The following is an 8,722-nucleotide window of genomic DNA, read 5'->3' as shown; positions in this document are numbered from 1 at the left end:
GAAAGAGTTAATTTTCTTTCTAGTGATTGGTGTGAAAGGAATATCAACAATGCATGTTGTTTTAGTTGTTGCTAAGTGATGTTTATGCTTTTCAAGGGCTCTTTTCAGCTTCCCATAGAAGCTGAGAAGAAGCGTAGACAGAAAAATGGAATGGCCAATGATATATTCCACACCATAGAAGTCATGCTAAGTATGTAAATGGGGGTTGGCCGAAGGGCAGGAATCTGAAATCGCTGCTCAGGAGGGTACAAATTTACTGCGTGGTGAGAGTGACTTGTGCCATTATTATTATTATTATTATTATTATTATTATTATTATTATTATTATTACTATTATTATTATCATCATCATTATCATTATCATTATCGTTACCATTATTATCCTTTTCTGTTACTGTCCTATTAAACCATCTTTATCTCAACACACTAGGTTTTGGGTTTTTTTCTTTCCCTTTCCCATCCTTTTCTCCCTCTTCTCCTTGCCCTTTTGGGGAAAAGGGGGAGAACTGTGCAAATGGATGCCTGGTTTCAGCTGCCAGCTGGGGTTAAAACACAATAGATATGTAGATAGACTTTGATACATCATTGCTTTCACCTTTCAATTTCTATGAAGCAGATTTTTTACGGAATCATGGAATCACGGAATCTTCAGAGTTGGAAGGGACCTCTAGAGATCATCTAGTCCAACTCCCCTGCTAAAGCAGGATTGCCTAGAGCACATTACTCAGGACTGCATCTAGGCAGGTCTTGAAAATCTCCAGAGAAGGAGACTCCACAACCTGCCTGGGCAGCCTGTTCCAGTGCTCTGTCACCCTAACCTTATAGAAGGTTTTTCCTTGTGTTTGAATGGAACTTCCTATGTTCCAACTTGTGCCTGTTTCCCCTCGTCCCGTCACTGGGAACCACTGAAAAGAGTCTGGCTCCATCCTCCTTCAACCCACCCTTTAGATACTTATAAGCAATAATAAGGTCTCCCCTCAGCTTTCTCTTCTCCAGGCTTAAGAGTCCCAGCTCTCTCAGCTTTTCCTCATGAGGGAGATGTTCCAATCCCTCAATCATCTTAGCTGCCCTATGCTGGACTCTCTCCAGCAGTTGCCCGTTTCTCTTGAACTGGGGAGCCCAGAACTGGACACAGTATTCCAGTTGTGGCTTCACCAGTGCCAAGTAGAGGGGGAGAATGACCTCCCTCGACCTACTGGTCACACTCTTCCCTATGCAGCCCAGGATTCCATTGGCTTTTTGGCAACAAGGGCACATTGCTGGCTTATGGATAATTTACTATCTAGCAGGATCCCCAGATCCTTCTCCTCAGAACTACTTCCCAACATCATAGAAGGCTATCAGATTGGTCAAGCATGATTTACCCTTTGTAAACCCATGTTGACTACTTCCAATAACTTCCTGTCCTACAACATGTTTGGAGATGACATCCAGAACGAGTCGCTCCATTACCTTCCCAGGAACAGATGTGAGACTAACCGGCCTGTAGTTCCCTGGGTCCTCCTTCTTGCTTTTTTTTGAAGATTGGAGTGATGTTAGCTTTTCTCCAGTCCTCAGGCACCTCTCCTGTTCCCCATGACCTTGCAAAGATGCTGGAGAGTGATCTAGCAATAATATCTGCCAGCTCTCTCAGCACTCGCGGGTGCATCCCATCAGGGCCCATGGACTTATGAATGTCCAGCTTGGCCAAGTGGTCTCTGACCCGGTCCTCCTCAACTGAGGGAAAATCTTCCTTTCTCCAGACCTTCCCCCTTGCCTCCAGGGTCTGGGATTCATGAGAGACAGCTTTAGCAGTGAAGACTGAAGAAAAGAAGGCTTTCAGTAACTCCGCCTTCTCTGTGTCTTCCACCACTAGGGCGCCCACCTCATTCGTCCTTCATGTTGAGTGCTATGCTATTGGTGCTGGTTCTGCAAACTTCAAAAACTGCAGGGGTGCAAGTTTGTCTTAAAATACAATATATTCAGAAGCTGGAAACTCAAAGATGTTTCTACAATTATACATGTATGATGGGCACAGGTTAGCCCTGCTAGAATTCTGGTGTTGCTAGGAAAGTCCAGTGAAGCCTACATGTCCCAGGCATACAGATGGGCCATTAAATATTTTGCTCTTCTATATGGAACACCTCTGTTAGTGGGTACTCTTACGTGTTTCAGTGAAAAATTTGAAATTGCAAAATCACATGTTGACTATTGCTCAGCAATAATAAAGTAAATTAGCCTGAACTTATTTCATAAAGGATTGCAATCTCATCAGATTTCATAAATTAAGTTATGCTAGGTCAGTACTTTGTTAGGAAGAATAGACATGAGCTTCAGGAAAAAAAAGAACTGAAAAGGAATTTGGGTCTCAGTGTGACACAGATTTTTTTTGCTTGTCCTTAGGCAAGATATAAAGATCTTAGAAAGGTAAAGGTAGATCCTGGTAGCCTTTGAGAACTTCTCACTCCCGCCCACAGTACTTTCTTATTTCCCTGAAGTGGAGCACAGAAAGCTGTCTTAGGCATGTACTTCTTCTTACACTATGCAAGGCATCTCAAAACAAAATCAAAAAGCAATACAATATTGAAAGGAGACACATTTAGAGCTAGCTAAAATGCTAGCTAGCTAACATGCCTTAGATAACAGCCTACCATTGCTGAGCTGTCCTTTGAATATTACCTTGGTTTTTCTAGCACAACACAGAGTGTAGAATGGCAAACCCCCAAGAAAGAAGAATAGCAGCAAGTTAAGAAAAAGCTGCACATTTAAGAGAACTGACTAAATCACTGTAAGCACAGGCAAGTCTTATTAATGTGCCTCTCGCATTATTTGAATATAATATTTAGAAAACAAACAAATAAACAAAAACTCATCAAGCAGGTACAGACACAGGCTACTTACCACAACAGTATATTTCTTTAAGTTCCTCACTGCAAGTTTGGCCCCCCACAGGGTTATCACCTGAATGAAGCTTATTACTGTAACACTGAAGTAGCTAAGAAAGCGCCATTGTTTAAAGCCTATGCATTTAATTGACAAGAAAAATCAACTAAATGCTGAAGGTAATTTCTAAACCAGAAAGGAATAAGAAATACCAGTGATAAGCATATTGTCTTCATGACAGCATCTAATTGCTGACCCTATAATCCTATTGCACTAAATGACAGCGGATCTTACTGATGAACTTCCTGATTCTGGGGAGCAGAAATGAAATTAAAACCTTGGATCAGACTGCTCTCGGATCCGTATGCTTACTGATCTTGATGGGCTTCATCCTCAAAGATGCTGAGTGCTGCTATGAAGCACAGATTGTGAGCATCTTCCAACAGAGAGCTGAGAGCCTCCAGCATCTTTCCATAGACACGCAGGATCCTGCAGAATGGAACTTCCTACCCAGGGCTTAGAAAACAGCTTTGGACTAATTACTGTCTATTGTCTCCTTCCTCAGCATTTAGCATTGATGTCATCTGCCTATAAACCTTATCAGATCAGATCAATTCCAAACCAAAACCCTGACATAAACAAGCTCAAAGTGATTTTATGTTTCTTTTGGCTTCTACCTTGAGTTCCTCATGTATATTACACCTGTATGTCATATGACTTATATACAGTGTGATGTAAACGCACATACAAGTTAAATCACAGCCTTTATTTATGTGTTCATATATGCTGCTTCTGAAATAGTATGTTATCACACTGTGAAATACACTGTAAAATAGTACTTAACTGTGTTAATACATATGAATTAGTAAGAATAAAAAAAAAAAATATCCACAGGGTTAGCAAGTCAACCTCATTACAGACTCTCTGAACCTTAACTTAGCCAATGGAAATTAGGGATTCTCACATTCTTAGCCTAAAATGAATTCAAAGCATTAATTTGTGGGAGACAACATCATCTATAGGTTAGTATGGCAGGAAGAAAACAGAAAAGTGAACGCTGCTCTTGAGACTGTCTGATTTTATTTATTTTCCAAAGTGGTGTGTTCCTGTGAATAGACAGAACAGCAACGACATGTCTAAGTGACCTGAGATTTTACTAATTATACATTGGGCATGCATTAGATTATTCAAACTGTCTTCTTTCTTGGCATTTTTGTGAGGACAAAACTTGATATGTAATGTAATGCAGTTCAGTGATTTATTCAGGTGAGTCAATTACCCTGGTAAGTATACTACTTTTGCATTTCTTTCCTTGATCTCTTTGATCAAGGACACTTTGGGACACTGAACTGAAACTTTGAAAATATTTGGGAACTAGACATTTGATCAGTTCAAATCTCATCAGTCTATTTTTTATTTTTTTTATGCCTCTAAAATGCTTAATTTGGCTTCACTTTTTTAAATTATTAATTCTCATCTGAATGAAAAGCTATTTCCAGAATATGTAGAATTCTTGTTGAAATATGTGGGGTTTGTCTGCTTCAGAACTCTGTCAGAATGTTTTCTAAATGGAAAATTTATCAAAACAGATTCTTGGTTTTGATGAACCTGTGTGTTCCATAAAAAATGTTATCAAAATATTCCTGAGCTGCTCCACTCTAAAGCTCTATTAATGTTTGATCAGCACGTTGAGAACCTAGCTATAAAAGTGTAAATCACTCTGAATATGATCATTAAAATCTCGCATCACAACGACGGGATAGAAACAAAAGTTAAACAAAAGCAGGGAGGTGACAGTAAAACTTAAATTATTCTAAGTTACTCAAGAGTCTTAAAATAGGTTTGTTCATGAGATAGAATTTTGACCCATCATGCTCAACAGGACAGAAAGAAAACATGGTCAGAAGGATTACAAATACTGAAATTAAAATGAAATTATACTTCTTCAAATGACACACACAGTGTAATTTAAAAAGATCAAGCAGGTGTTACAAAACACATTGTTTCCAATATCAAATACACAAATGTCTCAAAGAACTGTTAATGGGCATATGTGCATTTCACACATAGTTCTTATTAAACTAGAATGTGTCTAGTTATTTCATATAGATTGATTATTTGTTGCTCTAGAGAAATTCTCTGTGCCAGGCACTTGAGTTGAATACAGGTTTCTTCATACCAGTGGCATGAAACTAAGCCAGTTGAGACAGAAAGCACAATACCAAAAGTGTAAAGCTCTCTGTCAGGCACAAACAAACAGATCTCAAAGATGTTGCACTTTAAAAATACTGTAAATACTATAGTCCACCTAATGTTGGCTGTAAGTGCTGTTTTGCAGGTTTGCAAATCAATACCAGGATGAGAAATTAAGCAGAGGTCCCTTTTGTTAAATGAGGTGGGCTGTTTGTAAAAGCTGCCAGCATTTCCAGACTCACAGCCTGGTTCTCCAAATACCAAAGTCAATTGACTTTCTGTATCTGACACCAGTAAGAAAAGGCTCAAGCTTTGGTCCTAGCTGCACCAAGTATTTGACATCTCGATGCCAACTTTAATCCACAAATGGGAGGCAGTGCCTTCAAAAAATGACAACACCTCTGAGGATTAGAATATGCACTAGGCAAATGAAAATAAGGCAGTAATTTCACCAGTCATAGGTATGCAGCTTCTTCAGGAGTACAATGGTGTCTATCCTAACAGAAGTCGTACAAACAGTGTATTGTATTATACTATATTAGTATACAGACTACTGTCTGGTTTGACATGAATTATCAGAGAGACACTGCAGACTGATTTACCTTTCTGCTTGTCCAAATACTTGGAGGCTTTGCAATCACCAGAGCAGGATTTTTTTGTCTACTATCTCTGATCTATTCAGCATTTTATTATACATACTGGCAAATCAGTCTCCCTCTGAGCACTTGTATTTCACTAAAAAATAGCACGTTTAAAGCTAAACTGGAAACTCATCTCTTGAAAATAACTAGTTTAAAAAATTCCCAGTTCAGTTCATTTATTCTTCATTTTCTGTTTTGCTAAGGAAGAAACACAGCAGACAAAACGCTGGAGCATTTACTAGCTGACTTTCCAGTAAGAATGATACAGTTTGTCCAAAAATGGCAAGTGCCCCAGTTTAAACTGTAGCTGCCAACCCTCTTTAATATTCAGAGTCTAATGTCTGCACAGTTATCAAAGGCAGACACTTGTTTCTGTTCACTCAGGCAAAGAAATATTCCAGCTATAAGTACAGCCCTTTTCCCCTGAGTTTTTCAAAATTCTTCCAAATAAATGCATGTTATTTAATAAATAAATAAATAAATAAAGCTTTTATATTTCTTTTCCATCAGATAGTGCTACATTAACAAGCTGCTTCATGTTTTTGACATGACCAAACCCATCCAAACCTATCCTCCAACGTTCATTTCTTTTTGTGGAAAATAGATATCTGCTCCTGATCAAACACCTGACGTTTTGACTAGTTGTCCTGGTTTGAGGTAAAACAGAACCAATTTTCTGTTCAGTAATTTTATTTTTCAATTAAGCCTCTTCTAACTAACTGAACTCTCTGAAATTAACAGCATATTTTTCAGACACTGTTCGCTCTGAGAGTGATAAGATCTGATTGTTTATAATTTATGCCAAGGAATGGAATGCAGAGAGGCTCTTGCTTGTCCTTATTACTATAACAACCAAGGCCAGATAACTTGGTTATTTGCCTCATTGGAGGGTTAGAAGCAGAAGAGAGTAGAGGGGTCACACCTGTGGGGAGGAGCAGACAGGACAGGTGACCCACAACTGACCCACAGGGTATTCCATCCTATCTGCCTCATGCTCAGTATAAAAGCTGAGGGATCAAAGGGTCATCCTCTTTTTTCAGTGGCCAGCATCCGAGGAGGGCTCTGTTCATCTGCCTTTGATCCAAATACCTGCATTCCTGAATCCAGTTCCCATCCATTGCTGAGTCCAGTCTGGGACTTTCCCAGTGCCTGCTGGTGACATGGTCATCATCCTGGGAGCTCAATATGGTTTTGTATATATATTGTAGATATTTCATTATTGTCTTTTTTATTATTTTATTTTTAATATTTCATTGAAGTAGCTTAGTTTCTTTTAAACTGACAAGTCCCTTTTCTCTCTTTTTCACCGCTCCCTGAAAGGCAGGTGGGGGACAGCATCTGTAGTTCGTTTCAATGGCCAGTCCAGCCCAAACCACAACACTAGTGGAGGAAGAAATAAGTGAAGATACAAGTCCACAGGAATGAACAAAATAGATTTGTTGTCATCCCCATTCACCAGTATGATTGAAATTGTTATCTTTTATTCAAACGATATGAAGCCCAAGTATGCAAAAAGGCCATGTCCTGACAAAAAAAAAAAAAATAATCTAGATATCTGACCTTATGTGATTCCTTAACTCTAATTTCTACAGTGTAAAAGGAAATGATTATTGTTGTCCTTAGTGTTTCAGCAGATGTTTACCCAGAGAATTCTGTAGTAGCTCTCTTGAAAATGCCTCAATGCAATAGGTAAAATAGTGCATTTTTATTTATTTGTTTAATAATTCATGAGGTATTTACTACAAAAGAATAACAAAAAAATATTTCAAGGCTCCACTAAGAGAGTCGATTAGCTAGATGCTAAATTCTACCCTGAATATTTTCTAAGTTCAACTTTAAAGTTTTTTACTGAACTGGAGTACAGTGCCTTACTGAAAGAAACCTATTTGTGTTCTCTGGAACTCAAAGGGGTTCAGGGCTCCAAGAATCTGTAAGATCCAGATATGTTAATTTAAAATGATGAAGCATCAATGAAGTCCATGAATAATTGAAGAAAAGAATAAAATGTGTAACAGCAGTATGTGGTTTTGTCTTTATTGTCCAGACACTTCCCCAATATGTTATGTCACTTTCTAGAACTGGGTAAATCCCTGTATTGATTTTACTGGTATTTTAGTGCCTAAAGTTTGAAGAAGATCTAAGACTTAAGAACTATCAGGCTTCAATATCTATAGTCAAACCTTTGTCCCTTTGCTCACATTTTGCTGTGGGGAAACCGCCAGGATTGAACTAGGCCTTATGTGTGGACAAATGTTATTCATTTTTGGAAAGAGCCTAGTCTCAATAAAAAGAGAACAAATGAAGATATAGCCTGTAAAGGTAGTGCTTGTAATCTCTCAGGATTTGACCCAAAGGTATAAACCCCTTTGAGGATTAAATTTATTTTTTTTTCTTTGGGTAATTTATAAAAAAAACCCTAAGTAGTATTAAGCTGAGAAGAGACCCTCAAGGAGTTTAAATAGAAACACACCCATCAACAATGATTACACATTAGCAAGTTCATTCTGAGAGCTATCAGGCAATCACTTTTTAATTTGTTGAATATGAGCTTTCTTGTGCATTTTTCCATAATGCTTTTGAGTTGAGACTTTCAGTTATGCCTAGTGTCTCCTCTGGAGCTGATTCATTTTTCCACAATTTTCTTACAACCATGCAAGAGCAGGGGGAAAACCATTTAGTCTGTCGTTTTATGAGCCTAGTCCTTAATTTTAGACCAACAACAAGATGAGTCAAGTAGACTGAAGCTTTTGTTCAGCCAGCCTTGAACCCAACAACACACAGCCCCACAGTGAAATCTTTCGTAACGTGTTGTTCTGTGTCTCTCCCTCCCAAATGAACATGCTTGTCAAAGTTTCATTAATCTATGTTCTAACTGAAAAAAAACCTGAAAGTTTTATAGAATACTCACTATAACCCTAAACTGGAAAATCATCTTATAGTTATAGTAAGTATTCTATAAAACTTTGAAATTATATTGTTTTAATCCAAATGTTTATTCAGTTCTTTCCAGGAATAAGAGAGTTATT

The sequence above is a fragment of the Charadrius vociferus genome, unplaced genomic scaffold, assembly GCF_000708025.1.
Source record: "Charadrius vociferus isolate BGI_N301 unplaced genomic scaffold, ASM70802v2 scaffold71, whole genome shotgun sequence".
Taxonomy (NCBI): Eukaryota; Metazoa; Chordata; class Aves; order Charadriiformes; family Charadriidae; genus Charadrius; species Charadrius vociferus.
This window is presented reverse-complemented; position numbering follows the sequence as displayed.